Below are 19,311 nucleotides of genomic sequence, written 5' to 3' on the forward strand. Positions count from 1 at the left end.
TGCCGGGATGGTACCTAACTTATGGCTACGGCCGCTTTCTTCCATCTTCCTTCTCTATCCCTTCCAATCTTCCCATTCCCCCGCAAAGTCCCTGTTCAGCATAGCAGGTGAGGCCGCCTGGGCGAGGTACTAGTCATTCTTCCCAGTTGTATCCCCCGACCCAATACCTCATGCTCCAGGACACTGCCCTTGAGGCGGCAGAGGTGGGATCCCTCGGTGAGTCCGAGAAAGAAACCAACCCTGGAGGGTAAACAAATTAAGAAAGAAAGAAAGTTACAAATGGGAATAATATAAATTTTAAAAACAGAGCGACTTGGCCGTGCGGTTAGGGGCGCGCAGCTGTGAGCTTGCACTCGAGAGATAGAGGATTCGAACCCCACTGTCGGCAGCCCTGAATATGGTTTTCCGTGGTTTCCCATTTTCACACCAGGCAAATGCTGGGGCTGTTCCTTAATTAAGGCCACGGTCGCTTCCCTCCAACTCCTATCCCATCGTCGCCATAAGACCTATATGTGTTGGTGCGACGTAAAACCAATTGTAAAAAAAAACTGTGTTTTTGGAACTTACAAAATAACTGAAAATTACAGTCCTAATTACCGAGCGACTGGCTGCGCGGTTTGTGTCATGTAGTTGTGAGGTTGCATTCGGAAGATAGTGGGTTCAAACCCCACTATCGGTAGCCATGAAGATTGTTTTTTCCATCGTTTCCTATTTTCACACGAAGAAAATGCTGGGGCTTGTCTCACTTAAGGCCACGACCACTTCCCTCATACTCCTGGGCCTTTCCTATCCCATCGCCGCCGTAAGACGTAAAGCAAATTATAAAGAGAAAAATCCTAATTAGAATCTAACTTATTTTATTTTTCTCCCTCTCACTTCTCTCCTCGTTTGTAGGAAAAAATAAATTAACATGCGCAAAATGTAAATAAAAATGCTCAGGACAGCGAAACGTGACCTCGATTCAAAACTCGCTTGGTTGTTGTGAAGTGTGTGTTATACCGATGCTGCCTCACAGTGTCGAACGCTGGATATCTACAGGCTTCGTCAATTAGCCTCCCGCGAGTCTATGAAATGAGGATGTATCTCAGAATATTCAAGATCCCATCGTCAGACGACACCACAAACGAGGAGGTCCGCCATCAGCCGGGAAATCATATGAAGTCGCAAAATGCAGGACAGTAGACCAGCACCGAGTAGGTGGGCGAGTGGTTCGGGTAACGTAGCTATCAGCTTGCATTTGGGAGATAGTGGGTTCGAACCTCACTGTCCGTAGCCCTGAAGATGGTGTTCCGCGATTTCTCATTTTCACAACAGGCAAATGCTGGGGCTGTACTTTAATTAAGGCTACGGTCGCTTCCTTCCCACTCCTAGCTGTTTCTTAGTCCATCGTCGCCATATGATCTCTCTGTGTCGGTGCGCTGTAAAGCACATTGTAAGTACACCTACCTTTTTTTCGTTCATGTGTTCCAAAATCTCAAATGCAATCTGATGCAATTTATTATTAAAACCAAGACAGAAGGGAAACGTGGAGAGAGGCGGAGGTTTGTAGTTAATGTTATTAGTAGTGCTCGGAAGTTGAAGATCTATAAATTGCCTTTTAAAAAAGCCTATAAGAAAGGCCTAAAAATATCCAGAAAACGACCTAAAAACTTCGTCTTCTTTTTCATTTTCTACCGCTTTTCCCATACCTGTGAGGTCGCAGGTGCAAACTGTGTCGTACATGTGGATCTGTCCATGTTTTATGAGCGGATGCCCTTCCTGACGCCAAAACTGTATGAAGGGATGTAATCACTATCGCGTGTATCTGTGGTGGTTGGTAGTGTGATGTGTTGTCTGAATATGAAGAGGAGAGTGTTGGGACAAACACCCAGTCCCCGGGCCAAAGGAGTTAATCAGAGGTGATTAAAACCCCTGACCCACCTGGGAATCGAATCCGGGACTCTCGGAACTGAAGGCCTCATTGCTGACCATTCAGCCAATGAGTCAGACATTTAATGAAGAAATATAATGTTTTAAAATGCTGGTAGTACCCAACATACCGTGCAAAATATATGAGTGAAATATGTTTAACACCTGGAATGAATGCAATCCGGCCCCGTGGTGTAGGGGTAGCGTGCCTGCCTCTTACCCGGAGGCCCCGGGATCGATACCCGACCAGGTCAGGGATTTTTACCGGGACCTGAGGGCTGGTTCGAGGTCCACTCGGCCTACGTGATTAGAATTGAGGAGCTATCTGACGGCGAGATACCGGCCCCGGTCCAGAAAACCAAGAATAACGGCCGAGAGGATTCGTCGTGCTGATCACACGACACCTCGTAATCTGCAGGCGTTCGGACTGATCGCTTGATACGCCATGGCCGTTCGGAGCTGTTGCGCCATTTTGGTTTGTAATGAATTCAGCGAACCCGTAATGGACATCCTGGAAAAAGAAATTTAAATTAGTATAACTGGAATCGTCCGCCTTTGTGGTGTAGTGGTTAGTGTGATTAGCTGTCACCCCCGGAGGTCTGGGTTCGATTCCCGGCTCTGTCACGAAATTTGAAAAGTGGTACGAGGGCTGGAGTCGCTTAAGTGTGGCCAGTGTCCAGAATTCAGGAGATAGTCGGTTCGAATTCCACTGTCGGCAACCCTGAAGATGGTTTTCCGTGGTTTCCCATTTTCACACCAGGCAAATGCTGGGGCTGTACCTTAATTAACGCTATGGCCGCTTCCTTCCCATTCCTAGGCCTCTCCTATCCCATCGTCGCCATAAGACCTATCTGTGTCGGTGCGCCGTAAAACAAATAGCTTTATGCAGTTCATTTTCGACAATGCAGATTCACAAGTGTACGACGAAAAAATGCATATAACATTCCAACCAATTTCTATTTGCCAGACACGTGTTTACTCACACACACAAAAAAAAAGTTGGGTCAATTACTGAAAGTGTTCGCCTCTGTGTTGTAGCAACTTGCTTTACATCGCACTGACACAGATAGGTCTTATGGCGACGATGGGACAGCAAGGGGCTAGGAGTGGGAAGTAAGCGGCCGTGGTCTTAATTACGGTACAACCCCAGCATTTGTCTGGTGTAAAAATGCGAAATCACGGAAAACCATCCTCAGGGCTGCCGACAGTGGGGTTCGAACCCACTATCTCCCGAATACTGGACACTGGCCGCACTTAAGCGACTGCAGCTATCGAGCTCGGTCCTCTGTGTTGTAGTGCTTGGTGTGATTAGCTGCCACTTCCGGAGGCCCTGGTTTGATTCTCGGCTCTGCCAGAAAATTTGAAAAGTGGTACGAGGACTGAGATCCACTCAGCCTCGGAAGATCATCTAAGTAGAGTTGGTTCGATTCCCGCGGCCGCTTCCTTCGCTATTCCTTTCCTATCCCTTCCAATCTTCCCATCCCACACAAGACCCCTGTTCAGCGTAGCAGGTGAGGCAGCCTGGGCGAGGTACTGGTCCTCCTTCACAGTCGTATCCCCACCCAAATGTCTCACGCTCCAGGACACTGCCCTTGAAGTGGTAGAGGTGGAATCCCTCGCTGAGTCCGAAGAAAAACCAGCTCTGCTCAGTAGACTGATTCAATAATAATAATAATAATAATAATAATAATAATAATAATAATAATAATAATAATAATAATAATAATAATAATGCCCGACTCCTTGGCTGAATGATCAGCGTTGAGGCCTTTGGTTCAGAGGGCCCCGGGTTCGATTCCCGAAGATTTTAATAGCTTTTGATTGATTCTTCAGGCTCGTGAACTGGGTGTTTCAGTTTGTCGCAACACTCTCTTCTTCATATTCAAACAACACACCATACTACCAAGCACCACAGAAACACGCAATAGTGATTACAAACCTCCACATAGGGTTGTAGCCAGGAAGGGCATCTGGCCGCAAAAAAGGGCCAAATCCACATGTGCGACAAAAGTTCACACTCGCGTCCCCGCAGATGTGGGAAAAGTGGCAGAATAATAATAATAATAATAATAATAATAATAATAATAATAATAATAATAATAATAATGACAAAGACTTAAGGTACATTTTTGTACCTTTCAACGCTGCATTTTCTTGGAATGTAGATCATATTGCTCGTGTATTTGAATTACTCACTGTTGAAAAATATGAGTGATTTTTTACTTTTAATCATTGCGCATTTAACCCAGTAACGCCAACATAAAATTTATATTTTATTACTTTCTACAACCTCAGCTTACTCTTCTATATTTCAGTTAGCCTCTACTCTGTAGTTGCTGTAACTCTTTCATGTCTGGTGTGACAGATTTGTGTCTATCTGCCTAACCCTTATGCCATTTCTCTTACGGGCTCGGTATAGGGTGAAATGAATCTTCGTAGCGTGTTTAAAACCGGATGCCCTTTCTGACGTCAACCTCATCAGGGGAATTAATGAGATGAAAAATGAATTACGTGATATATGGTAGTAGGAAGGGAGAGGGTGAATTCCGATGTGTCAGCACAGAGCCTATTCTTGTAGTAATGTTAAATAAATGGCATTCATTCATTCATGACTTCAAAAAACAGGAAATGATTTATATGAAAACATCGAAGTACATGATAAAGTAATCAAAACTATAATTCATTAGAATAGAAGTAAATTTTAAAATTCAATTGTCAGTGTTAACACCTTCTCGATTGTCTACCAGTACTGTGTATATGGAGCAGTGTGTAAATGTTCTGAAATACCAGTTTTTAAACTAGCTTGGAAATAACTCATGTTCAAGAAATTCACGCGTATTAGCTAAGATGAAGTTAATAACACTTTCTGTCAGAGGCTGCTTCAGAAGATAGTGTGAGCAAATGTCATTCCGGAAAGCGAAGCTCCGCAGTCTGGATTCAGATCGGCTCCACCATTTGATGAAAATAGCCCTATATTACATTAGTTAATTTATAAAAAAATCACCCCTCGTCATGAATTTCGGATATTGATCCTTATACTTACGTTTTATTTAATTCGAACTAAATTAATATGACAAATACAGTACTTGTTATAATACCCAGTAGCATAATGGGTTCAAGTGAATTATTTGTGTGTCTTGGTAACGCAAATGTTTCAGTTATTTTCTCTAGAATAGATTGCAGTTTGAAATGGTAAAATGACCTCTTTACACCCCAATTTTGGAGGATGAGGAAGATTTCATCCTTTTTTTTCGAAGAAAAGAATTATACATATACCTTTAACCCCCTACAACATATCCAAAATCATAAAAAATCGGCACCTCGGTACCTTTTCTTGTGAGGCTAGGGGCTCCGTTGGCCCTAAACAATAGTGGAGAGGTTCCGTTGAAAGATAAAAATACTATTATGACTGTCATTACAGTACTAATATTCCCCGAAACTATCTGTAATATAAATTAAATCCTCTCGGCGTTAGTTGTCTTGCAGTAGGTGAACTCGTGGCAAAAGCTGTGATCAGCGTCTGAAGGTTAATTGGCTGTGTCAATAACCAGTAGTATTTCTACCTTAGCTAATGAAGGAATAATTCCAATGACATTTCTCCAAACTGACAGTTGGGTGGGTTATGATCTGGATGCCATTTATGCCATTATAGCCTCCTGAATGAATTAAACTTGCAACACTCTTTTGAAGCAATCGCCTTAAAATAACAAGCGCTACACATCTCTTCAAAGATTGTTGCATTCGATACGCTCCACATCCATTTTAAATCGATAGTTTTAACGGTTTACCGCTAAATAACCTGGCAGGAGTGGGCCATAGAATGGAGTGCGAGAGAGAGAAAGGAGGGACAAGTTTTCGTGCACGAACTGAGCTGCTGCTATGAGCTAGTTCAGCTAGTTGGCCGCTTCGTAGCGCTAGAGTCGTTTGGCCACGAGGTAAGCCGTGGAGTGCATGCACAGATACAGTTGCTACAGGTGTTCGTAGGTCGCTATAGGTGGCACATATCAACCAGTATCGGTACACCCTCTTGACAGCTACCAACACGGATCAAAATTCATATCTACTTGTTGCTATTCCTGTGCGGAGTTCTTTTACAGTATTATGAAAAGAAGTGAATTCTTTATGTTTTACAATTATTCGGTAATATATTTCATAAAAAGATTTATAATCAAGTGACAACATTCAGAGCGTGTTTTAGTGATAATCTAAGTGATTCCCAGTTTTAAAAACAACGTATATCAGTCATTAATTCAATATTTTACGAATAGAAGACAAGATTGTCTCAGATCTGAACTTGTCAATAGTGACAGTTAGAACTGGTTCTTCATAATCAGTGTCCTATTCGTAACAAGAAAAGTAACAAAAACATTCGTAAATCAAAACTATACTTTTAAAAAGCTTAATCTATTTGCGTCGTGTGAAAGAAGATTGATTGTATTTCTAGATCAGTGAGTGGCAGTTGTGCGAGACGAAGTTCCGCCACGTGACATTTGAGAAAGTTAAACATCGCCGCGGAATAAAGAAAGCATTGGAAACTGTAAACCATTAATGAATGTCATTAAGAGATACCACCAAGTGAAGTGATGGGAATTTCAGATTTGTTACTGTAGCAACAGAAGACGCCGGAACATCTCATCAACGTCATCCTTGGTGAAGTACATACTTTAAGGTAAGGAAATTTTAAATGAACAATTCTTATAAATCAATGCTACGTTATTGCTGACTTATCAAGTTTTATGGCAATTTTATGTACATCTTTAAAGCATCGTTCATTTATCAGCTTTTATCACCGAACTATCACTCTAGAATATATCGATAAAAATGTGTTACAGACAGATAATTGAAATGATATCCATTTATCTTCCATTTACTCAGCGATAAAAAGGAAATAAACACAATCCTTAAGTTTGTTTAATAACAGGCTTAAATAATAGAGGCAACATCCCATTTTCTTCCTTACTTAATGAACTTTCATTCATTAAGTGTTCATCAATGGTCTAGGGATTATAACTGTCATAATATGCTCTTAAATAAAAAGTGGCATGTATCTCAGTGCTTTTTCCTTTACCTTTTTTTCTGAGGATTGAAATTCTCTCCCATCTCACTTTGAAAACAAGTACTCTAGCACGTGAATACACTATTTTGCTGTGGAATTCGATGCATGATATTGAAGAAGATAGTGACTAAAACCATTGTTTATCACATTTATTATTCGTACTTACACGCATGCATATAATATGTAGGCAATAACCCGAAAGTAGGTTGTATCTTCCGAAAAGTTTTCAAGGTTGTAGTTAGCTTGCTCGCGGTGATTTTCCAATAGTGAATGCAAGTTCACGAAACACTCAACTAGAAACGCTACCTGCTGCTCATCCCGAAGAACTGCAGTTTACTATCTGATGCGTGGTCAGCGTAACGAATCTTCACGGTCGTTATTCTTAGCTTTCTGGACCGGGGCCGCTACCTCACAGTCAAACAGCTCCTTAATTGTTCTCACGTAGTCTAAGTGGAACTCGAACCATGTCTCAGATCGAAGTAAAAAACCCTGAACTGGCCCGGAACCGAACCTGGGGCCTTCGGCTAAGAGGAAAGTTCTCTAATTCTAGACAATAGGAACACCTAGCATCGGCTGTTCTCTCCAGTGAAAGCGCATTGGGTCCAGATCGACTTACAGACTTAGACAAATAGAAAGTGCAATGAAAGGATCCCTAGACTTCACAAATCTGAAACTGTCACGTTGGAAGGGACTAAGAGCTAACCAAGGAAGGACGGAGAGAAGAGCCTGTCATCAGATCAGACTCAATTAAGGGCCTCGTGGTCGCTACTCCACACCTCAATGCGGGTTGAGTGGCTGAGATGAATCCAGTGCTAGCTTTCTTTTCGTCTATACTAAAGTTTGTGTGTATGTAATGGCTAATCTCAGGAACTACTGGACCGATTCTAAGAATTATTTTACTAGTGTAAATATTCATTATCCCTGAAGGACATGGGCTGTATTTTATTTCCAAAACAATTTGATTGGGGGGGGGGCACGAAGTGAGATATAAACATACTAGGCTAATATAGGCGAAATATCGAATTTGTCGTACAAGGACGAGTCAAAGCTCAAGTTAAGCCCCTTAACGAAAAGAACAAAACTCGGCGAGCCCTTCGGACCCGAAAACCATGTTTTAAGGCCCTAAAACTAATCGTTATGGAGATATTGGCACCACACTACCCATGCTCTAGGAATCGGATAAAGAAATGAACTGCTGTAACCATGGCAACGTCAGCTCCAGTATTCATACAGCAGCGAGATTATCTACAATATATCACACAAACCTAACATGTTACAGACATGAAAAATTGGTATTTGTAATCTCCTTTAAAAATAAAAGAACACAAATTTTTGTTTTCAGAAAATTCACTTAAGGGTGAGGGGGGGGGGGGGGGGGTGAAAAGAAGTGAGGAAGGAGTTAAATTCTTTAAATGAGAATACATATATATCAGGAAATGAAGATGTTATAGACGTCAAAACTGGTACTTGCAATCTCCTTTAAAAATACATGAACACACTCTTTTTGGAAAATCCACTTAAGGGGGTGAAATAAAATAAAATAAAATAAAATAAAGCGGGTGAATGTTTTAAATGAGTACTTCTTCTACCGCTTTTCCCATACTTGTGCCGTCGCGGGTGCAAACTGTGTCGCACATTTGATTTGACTCTGTTTTACCGCTGGATGCCCTTCCTCACGCCAACCCCGTGTGTAGGGATGTAATTACTGCGTGTTCCTGTTGCGGTTGGTAATGTGGTATGTTGAGTGAATAGGAAGAGAAGAGTGTTGGACAAACACAAACAACCTTTCTCCGAGTCAGATGAATTAATCACACGATCAAAGTTGGACCCCTGTTAAGCGAAGGCCTCAACGTTGACCACTCAGCCAAAGATTGGGTCAGTTTTTAAAATGAGTACATATACGGTATATCTCATAAACTTAACATGTTACAGACGTGAAAATTGGTATTTGTAATCCCCTTTAAAAATAAAGGAACAAGTACTTTTTGTTTTCGGAAAAAGAACTTAAGCTGTAGATCGAAAATAAGTGAAGGAGTTGAATTCTCTTTATGAGGATACTTATGTCTCAAAAACTAAGAAGTTACACACGTGAAAATTGGTATCTGAAATCTCCTTTGGAAATAAAGAAACCCCCTTTTCTCGACTTAAAAGAGGACTGTTTCTCACATGTAGAGTTCCATATCGCAAGTTCCAGATTTAGCTCTTTTTTTTTTTACGTCGCACCGACACAGATAGGTCTTATGGCGACGATGGGACAGGGAAGGGCTAGGAGTGGGAAGGAAGCGGCCGTGGCCTTAATTAAGGTACAGCCCCAGCATTTGCCTGGTGTGAAAATGGGAAACCACGGAAAACCATCTTCAGGGCTGCTGACAGTGGGGTTCGAACCTACTATCTCCCGAATACCGGATACTGGCCGCACTTAGATTCAGCTCTGCCAGTAGCCTGGTCATCTTAGCCCCATAAGGCAATGCAACAAACGGGGTTTACAAAGAGGTTCTGGGGTAAATGAAATGCAATTTTTCGGTGATTTTTTAATATTTTAGGTATTTTCAGATAATGTCTTAGTGCAATACCGAGGAACAATTAATTTTTATCAATTTACCAAATCCTCGCGAGGGAAGCTGTGGGTAACAGTTAGTCTTTTATCATTTGCTTTACGTCGCACCGACGCAGACAGGTCTAATGGCGACGATGGGATAGGAAAGGACTAGGAATAGGAAGGAAGCGTCCGTGGCCTTGATGAAAGTACCGCCTGGTATGAAAATGGGAAACTACGGAAAACAATCTTCAGGGCTGCCGACAGCAGGGTTCGAGCCCTCTATCTCCCGCATATAAGCTGACAGCCATGTGACTCAAACTGCTCTAGCTTTCTGATCCCAAGTTGTTAGTTTCGATCCTGGCTCTATCCGGTAATAACTGTAGGTGCTCATATACGTCAGCGTAGTACCGGAAGATTTACACCCACACAGAAAACCCCAGAGGAACAAAATTCCCGTACCTCAGTGTCTCCAACAACCGCAAAGTAGTTAGTGGGGCGTCAGCTCAATAATACTACTTCTATGCTCGCTCCAAAGTTAAGAGCATTCCTCCGAGAGTACAGTGTATAAGAGAAGAGTATCTAGTTACAAATGTACAGTTAACATTCAAACTTACTTTCATTTTGTACCAAATGAAAGAAACCGTAAGTCCTTTCAGATTTCTCGACGATTTCTTGCTGGCCTTGTCCTGACCTCCTGGGGTTGGCACTATTTATGTGGATTAAACCTCGTCCTTCCTGACGGCAACATTATGTGATGGGATGTATTCACTACTGCGTGTTTCTTATAGTAGTGTGATGTGTCATATGTAAATGATGATGTGTATTAATATGACCACAAACACTCAGTCCCCGAGCCAGAAGAATTAACCGTACACTGCAAAAAGCCGACCCTGTCTGGAATCGAACCCAGGCCTCTCCGAAACGAAGGCCACTGCGCTGACCATTCAGCCAAGGAGCCGGACGTTAGATTTATGGACGACATATTTCCACAATTACTGTTGTGCGAGAAGTTATTTTTTTTAAATGAGTGCATTGTTTCTTAAATCCTTCCGTATACACACCAGGACAACCAGAGTTGACTGTCTCGACATTGATCCTCCATTGTAATTCAAGGCATGTGCTGAGTAGTTCGATGGTACCTTATTTCAAATTCGATGCACATTTTCTCATCCTAGTCCGTATCCATTACAGATTCAAGAATGTACATATCCCACACTCTATTGCAGGCACCATAGTTAAACTGTTTATCTGACAAGCTTCACGCGATCAGAAGATCCACGTGGCCAGCTGTCATGATCGGTTGGGCCTACTAACAAATAGCGAAAATAGCGGAAATGTATTCTGCTTAATGTTTAAATTTACTAATTTCTACGCAAATATATTATGAATGATGTCAACAGTGGTGACACTAGTTTGACTTAATCGTACCCACCCACCCACCCACCCACCCACCCACCCAAAAAAAGGTCATTGATTCATTCCAAGAGACGTCCATTCCGCGGCGTAACGGTTAGAACTATTAGCTGCCGTCCTCGATTCAATACACTGCTAGAGATTTAAGAATGGCAGGAGGGCTTGTATGTGGTTAAAATGGTACATAGTCCATTAGGGGGTGTGCCGGAAAACAGCCGCACGACCTCGAAAAAAAAGAACTGCACCACCTCGGGATGAGAACACGCGTTTGCTTTACTCTTCCAAGACACGTAAACAGATCCTCCAAGATTTCCAACTGAGTTAGTATCGAATGACTTCAACTTGATTTTTCTTCTTCCCCTTAATCTGTTTACCTTCCAGGGTTGGTTTTTCCCTCGGACGCAGCGAGGGATCCTACTTCTATCGTCTCAAGGGCAGTGTCGTGGAGAGTGACACATTGGGTCGGGAGACACAACTGGAGAGAATGACCAGTACCTCGCCCAGGCGGCCTCGCCTGCTTTGCTGAACAGGGCCCTTGTGGGGGGATGGGAAGATTGGAAGGGATAGACAAGGAAGAGGGAAGGAAGCGGCCGTGGCCTTAAGTTAGGCACTATCCCGGCATTTTCCTGGAGAAGTGGGAAACCACGTAAAACCACTTCCAGGATGGCTGAGGTGGGAATCGAACCCACCTCTACTCATTTACCCTCCCGAGGCTCAGTGGACCTCGTTCCAGCCCTCGTACCACTTTCCAAATTTTCGTGGCAGAGCCGGCAGCTAATCACACTAACCACTACACCATAGAGGCGGAAAACTTGAATTTTTAGATATTTAAATACTGCTTTCGGCACCGTCGGTACTGCGGAGTGAAACCTTTTCGGTAACACTTTCGTTGGGTTCTGAAGTATTTCTGCAACTGAAGTTGCCTTGGGTATTCGTAATTTACTTTCTCAGTATTTCTGGAGTGATTCTTTTTTTTTTTCTAGTTGCTTTACGTCGCACCGGCACAGAGAGGTCTTATAGCGACGTTGGGACAGGGAAGGGCTAGGAGTGGGAAGGAAGCGGCCGTGGCCTTAATTAAGGTACAGCTCCACCATTTGCCTGGTGTGAAAATGGGAAACCACGGAAAACCATTTTCAGGGCTGCCGACAGTGGGGTTCGAACCTACTACCTCCCGAATACGGAGTGATTCTTGGGAAGGCCAGAGAAGTAACTTTTAATACTAATAATAATCATAATAATAATCATAATAATAATATAATTATAATATTGTAATTATATATTAAATATTAATGTAGAAATTTATTATTATTAATATTATTATTTATTTCGAAATCAAGTCCAGTGGTACATACAGTTCATAAAATTTAATGACCTGCTGATATTGGACCTTCGTGTAATCAGCGTGACAATTCCCTCAGCGGTGTTGCCAGACTTCCGTGGTCGAATATGCTGTTTCTGATATCAACAGCTTCTCAATTGAATTTAGAGGGTAAGTGAATCCCGTTCAAGCACTCAGACAAGGACTGAAATCGTTATACTAGCCGAGAATCGAACCCGGCTCCTACAGGTAAGATACAAGTATGTCCCCATACATATTAGGACGGCAGTAACAATAATAATCATAATAATACAACCCTATCTTTCAAAGCAGCAAGGTCTCAACTAGCAAAATTACTCAATGTACCTACCGACCTATCACCTCAATACTGTCCACCTCTGTAGCGTAACGGTTAGTACTATTAGCTGCAGTTCTCGGTGGCGCGGATTCGATTCCCGGTACTGCCAGAAATTTAAGAATGGCAGGAGGGCTGGTGTATGGTTGAAACGGTACGTGCAGATCACCTCCATTGAGGGTGTGTCTGTAAAGAGCTGCACCACCTCAGGATGAGGACACGAGTTTACTTTTTCCTCAATATTAGTAAACTACCTATTCGTAACACTGATTTAAAAAATCAAATGCATCTACGTAAAGGCCTTGAAAGTTCTGGGAGAAGTGCAAGTTAAAGGCTTCCACTATCCATAACCTCGGCACATAGAGTGGTTGGCTCTACGCCCGGCCGTCTTTGCCTCCAGCAATTAACCTGGTACTCATTTTTGGTGTAGGCTGAGTGAATCTCAGGCTCATGTGCACCTTCGGATGTAGAATTCTTGTTTCTTAAATTTTCGACTTCCTGATGCAGAATCGAACCCAATCCCTTCCGGGTGAACCAAGCACGTCTTTACTGCCTCGGCCAGGCAGCCCCCTATTCCTATCCCTGATAGACATTGTAAATATTATTGAAAGTTTACAAGTACACGAATAACACAAGAGAACAAATCGCCAAACTACCTTATTATTATTGTTCGTCTTTCTTTCTTTCATGTCTGGCTGAGTGGCTCAGACGGTTAAGGCGCTGGCCTTCTAACCACAACTTGGCAAGTTCGATCCTGGCTCAATCCGGTGGTATTTGAAGGTGCTCAAATGCGACAGCCTCGTGTCGGTAGATTTACTGGCACGTAAAAGAACTCCTGCGGGACAAAATTCCGGCACCTCGGCGTCTCCGAAGACCGTAAAAGTAGTTAGTGGGACGTAAAGCAAATAACATTATTATTATTATCTTTCTTCTATTCGTAATCTGTTTACCCTACACGGTTGGTTTTTCCCTCGGACTCAGCGAGGGATCCCACCTCTACCACCTCAAGTTCAGTGTCCTGGAGCGTGAGAAATTGGGTCTGGGGATACAACTGGGAAGGAGGACCTGTACCTCGCCCAGGTGGCCTCACGTGTTAAGCTGAACAGGGGCCTTGTAGGTGGATGGGAAGATTGGATGGGATAGACAAGGAAGAGGGAATGAAGCGGCCGTGGCCGTAAGTTAGGTATCATCCCGGCATTTGCCTGGAGGAGAAGAGGGAAGTCACGGAAAACCACTTCCAGGATGGCTGAGGTGGAAATCGAACCCTCTCTACTCAGTTGACCTCCGGAGGCTGAATGGACCCCATTCCAGCCCTCATACCACTTTTCAAATTTCATGGCAAAGCCGGGAATCGAACCCGGGCCTGTGGGGGTGGCAGCTAATCACGCTAACCACTACACCACATAGGCGGACATTATTATTGCAGTCTGTACTCGTCTACGTATACGCTAGAAGAGAGAATTTATTGGCAATAAAGTACATGAGTATTCGTTATAGACTGCTATGCCTTTCAGCGTTCAGTCTGTAAGTCTCTGTGAATTAATTAAGCGGCTCCAGAATAATCTATTTGCAGCTAGTTCTGTCGCTTCTTTTATTTTCACACCTCTTATCTTTAAATAATCATAAACAGAGTCTAACCATCGCCGTATTGGTTTCCCTCTACTTCTCTTACGCTCCATGTCCTAGTCCAGGCCGGTAATCTATCCTCCTCCATTCGCCTCACCTGATCGCACCACCGGAGACGGTTTATGCATTAAGCTACACCCACCGAGTTTATTCCTAACTTAGCCTTTACCTCCCCACTCTGAGTATCGTCCTGCCATTGATCCCACATGTTTGTGCCGGCAAGCATTCTCGCTACTTTCATGTGCGTCACTTCTCAACTTAAGAAAAAGTGTTCTGAGTCCGATCAGAGAATGAAATATGTCTTTTCTTTAAGAAGAAAATAATAATTTTATTAGTAGGGGTCCAAGGTATTTTCGTAATCAATCCCTGTACTTTTGCGTATAGAAACTGTCGGATAACTTGTGTTTTTAATGTGTGGCAGTGTGTGAAATTCCAATTGGCCCTACCACTGTGATGGCATCCCCTGATCCGCAACATTCCTTATAAATAAGTAAAATAACTCGCCTTGATAAGCCTGTCGCAGTCTTATTGATTAGCCTGCCCTTTTCAATAGTTTTATGAACTTTTAGTACCGGTTCATTCTTAAGTTAGTTCATAGCACTTCTTTCCATACAACATTCTCTGTGCTTCAACCATTCGGCCGTATCTGGATCTTAACATACAGATGGCACGGCCAACTTGATGCGTCGCTCTAGCTGGAGCGCAGCGAGGGATCCAGTCGACCATGCAGATGGCTAGTCGACTTTATACCTTCCCGTCTGTACGTACGTACGTAGACTGTTTTCTCTTAGCAGCATGTAAGTTACTAGCAACGTTCTGCCATCTGTTGAGTATATTCAGAAGCTAGAGAAGGTCAGAGAATCGAAGAGTATCTAGCAGAGAATAATATTCTTCCATCATCAGAGGAAGAGTATACTCCCTGGCTTGACAGTTAGTAATTATTAATGAAAGTGTTAGTCGTTTAGCAAGTACGGACTGTATTGCGGGTTAGGGTAAGTCTTCGCCTGCGATTATTAGAGTGATCATTAATGATTTGATCTTGAAAATAAATTTATTTCCGTTGACTTTTCAAGAAATGCAAGATTTGGTTTATTTTGATACAAAACGTACCTCCTGGTGTAAGCGCTTGAGTTTCGTGAAACATACACGTTAGCGCTTTATATATAGATAAGACACTGATGGTTGTGATGGTGGGTGTTTAAGGGGAAATTTAAGTTGCCTATATGGAATTCCAGTATCTGAAGGCCTTCTGCCTGGGAAGCAGTGTCTTGACAGGCAAAGAACCTAATGCGCTGCTAGGCTACAGATTTTTCAGTTTTCTTTTCTTTTTTTTTCCTTTGTTTGTTTGTATAACTGGGCAATCAACACCTTTAATCCTCATTAGAAGAATGAAGGTATCGGCGAAAGAAAGAGAAAGGCCATGAAAGGCATGAAAATGAAAGACTCTCTAAGCATCGTAACCTACTATCGGATACGAAAGAGAACGAGAATTGAGAAAGGACCGAGCGAGTTTGCTGCGTGGTTCGGGCCGTATAGCTCTTAGTTTGCATTCGAACCACAGCCCTAAAGAATGTTTTAGCGTGGTATCTCATTTTCACACCAGGTAAATGCTGGGGTGTACCTTATTTAAGGCCACGGTCACTTCCTTCCCACCCCTAAGCTTTTCCTATCTCATCGCCGCCATAAAACCTATCTGTGTCAGTGCGATACAAAGCCAGTTGTAAAGAAAAGGAATGGAAACAAGGATAGAATTCCAATGGTCGCATTTCTCGTTCCCAAACTGAGAGCCTCTGAGTTCACCCCTTTTAGTCGTCAGGTGATCATGTAGACGTATTCTGAGTCCCCATCCCATCCACCTTTTGTTTATATTAAATGTGGTAAATTACAAACAGTGAGGATATACCAACATTTGAATCTCTGATTTCCGAACGATATGCATTCCCTGGCCTATTGTGATCCACGTGTTGCGGTGCTCGTTTACACAGTATTTCTTCTTTGTATAAAAAAAAGACGTAAAACTACTGAATCACTTTTCTTCGCAGCAAGACTATCACATAACTGGTGTCTGCTGTATAACCTTGACATTTTCTTCTTTTAAATGTCTTGAGCTCTTGCGCGGAGGTAATAAGTCTATTCAGATGGACAGTGTATAGACCTAAAACATGAGCATGAAATGAAAGTGTTGTGCTCCAAAATATACAGTATTCTAATAGCTTCTTTCATTTTAATGAGGATTAAAACCAGTTACAGGCCATAGAGAAGGAATACGAATTCCAGGCGTAACATTTCCTCTTTGTGCGAATCTATTGATAAGAATCTACTGAATGTGCAATAAAGTAATGCTTGCTGATTGTTTTTATTCAGCCTTTCCTTTGAAATCAAGCTCATTGTCCCTCACGCACGCAAATAAATTTGTTTGAACGCTATATTTATGGTACACCCATCTAGGCAGCATTAGAGATCTTCATCCGCGCAGGAAATTTAAGATGGATTGCCGATATTACTTGCTGAGTGTATCCAGCTGACTTGTTTGTTGAGTGAAACATGAATGGATGAATGAATGATCATATTTATTTATTTTTAAGTATAAATGTATTCACTACGTATGACAAAACAAACCCCATGATGCAACAGCCCCGAAGGCCTACTAAGTGACTGCTGCTCAGTCCGAAGGCCTGCAGATTGCGAGAGGTTCAGTGGTCAGCAGGACGAATCCTCTTTGTCGTTATTGTTGGTTTCCTAGACCGGGGCCACCATCTCACCGCCAGATGGCTCCTCAATTGCAATCACGTACGATGAGTGGACCTCGAACCAGCCCTCAAATCCAGGTAAAAATCCCTGACCTGGCCGGGAATCGAACCCAGAGCCTCTGGGTAAGAAGCAGGCACGCTACTCCTACACCGCGGGGACGGCATTTACTACTTATAGGGCTGTAATATTTGTTGTTATCAATGCTATCGTGATTTGTTAAATACAGTACCTACATTTTTCGTGTCAGAGTTCACCCTCCAAACCTACCGCACGTCAAATAATTATGCGCCTTCACAACCCATCTATACGCAACTATATGAGTGACCTCGTTTACTTCTACATCTCTTCTCTTTTCATAAGAAGTTGAGTCTTACCATCATCGTCTTGGTCTTACCCGCCATGGTCAACTCCATACTATTCATGATAACCTACCCTCCTTCATAAATCCCAAATAACCCCACCGTCGAAGCCGGTTTATGCACGCGGCATAATCCATCAAGTGCATTCCTGACTTGTTCGGCTCCTTGGCTGAATGATCGGCGTAGTCGCCTAAACTTAATAGACTCTACGGTTCGATTTCCGGCTGAGTCGGAAATTTTGGGGCTGGGTGTTTGTAATGAGCCCAGCGTTACAACCCACACTTAACACTACCATCCACCACAATAACATGCAGGTTCCCATACACGGGAGATGCCACCCAACCGCATCGGAGGGTCCGCCTTACAAGAGCTGCACAGGATAGCAATAGCCACACGAAATTACTATAATTTTTTTTATTCCTTAATCTTTTTACCATCCAGAGTTGGTTTCTCCCTCTTGCTCAGCGAGGGATACCACCTCTACCGCGTCAAGGGCAGTGTCCTGGAGCGTGAGATTTTGGGTCGAAGATATAACTCGGGAGGATGATTAGTAACTCGCCTAGGCGGCCTCACCTGCTACGCTGAACAGGGGCCTTGTGGGGGATGATAACATTGGAAGGGATATACAAGGAAGATGGAAGAAAGCGGTTGTGGCCTTAAGTTAGGTACCATCCCGGCATTTGCCTGGAGGAGAAGTGGGAAACCACGTAAAACCACTTCGAGGATGACTGAGGTGGGAATCGAACCTATCTCTACTCTATGGACCTCCCGGGGCTGAGTGGACTCCATTCCAGCCCTCGTACCACTTTTCAAATTTCGTGGCAGAGCGGGCATCGAACCCGGGCCTCCGGGGGTGGCAGCTAATCACGCTAATCACTACACCACAGAGGCAGACATTATTATTATTATTATTTAATAACAATAATGCTGTACGTACATTGAATATGCAGTGATTAATTATAAAGAGAGGGCTTAGAGCCCTAATTTCGCCACAAATAAGAACATAACTAACCTTAGAATGGGGTTTCAATGTTACATTTCCCCTCAGTTCTCTTGGTTTGACTGCCAAAAGTGATAGATTGATAGTACACATCTTGTTGAACCCAGAACTTGCTCAATTCGTTAGAAAGAAAGTGTGTTGGGGGGGGGGGGGGGGCGGATAAAGAAAGGGAAGTGTGAAATGAAGACTTAAATATGACAAATTAGAGTTGTTGTAGGATGCAGTAGTTACAAGGAAGTTAACACAGGATAGGGTACCATAGAGAACTACATCAAACCAGTATACGAAACGATGGTACTAACACAAACATACCTTGACTGCCAAGTTTGAAGCCAAGCAGTCCATATGTGTCTTGGTGTCCTCACGTTTCAGAGGATGTGGGACTGCTGTTTAAACAATGGTCATTACCACCATCATCTAGATATGGTTCCAGGTCTGGATTCCTCGAAGGATCATTTCTCTACGGAATTATGTCACAAACAGTGGGTCGTGACCCCAAGAGGGTTGACGGGTTGCTATTTGCGAGGAGGGTTGCTGTGCATATTTGGAATAATAACAATAGTAATAATATAACAATGTATAAAGCTGTAATTGGGATTGAAAGATGCCTGATGAGCTTAGAAGGTTGTATACTCTTTGCTAATAATACTTCAGAGTATACATAACACATTGCGATCGATCCCCATCAATGTGAAACCAAATGTTGTAAACACCTTTCAAAATATTTACAAGACTTCGCTCTTTGTAGTTTAAAATGAGCTGTTGCAGAAAGGAAGAGTACACTTCGTTAAGAACTTGTCATTTACCACGTTCGTTGGTATTAAGATATACAGGACCTAATTTCATTTTGTTGGATTATACAACAACGGCCAGTGTAAGTAGATAAATTGCATTGTCACATTGTTGAAATGTGCGTGCGAACTCCCAGATCAATGGCTATTAAGCAGGGAAGTGAATGGAGGGGCTCGCCAGTAATTTCATTCTTG

The 19,311-nt window shown here is 42.8% G+C and overlaps 1 protein-coding gene across 2 annotated transcripts in view; it reads left to right on the top strand.

Moving 5' to 3' along the window:
• The first annotated feature begins 5,897 nt into the window (after positions 1-5,897).
• Positions 5,898-19,311, top strand: part of LOC136875489 (protein dimmed) — a 236,830-nt gene continuing 223,416 nt past the window's right edge. Inside the window, exons 1-2 of one of the 2 annotated variants that reach the window (XM_068228057.1) lie at positions 5,950-5,986; positions 6,353-6,577. The gene's annotated coding sequence lies outside the window, so the exon portion shown is untranslated. Of the gene's footprint in view, positions 6,578-19,311 lie in introns of both variants that reach the window. The other variant, XM_067149032.2, reaches the window with a different exon arrangement.

This window comes from Anabrus simplex, chromosome 6 (assembly GCF_040414725.1).
Source record: "Anabrus simplex isolate iqAnaSimp1 chromosome 6, ASM4041472v1, whole genome shotgun sequence".
NCBI classification, from domain to species: domain Eukaryota; kingdom Metazoa; phylum Arthropoda; class Insecta; order Orthoptera; family Tettigoniidae; genus Anabrus; species Anabrus simplex.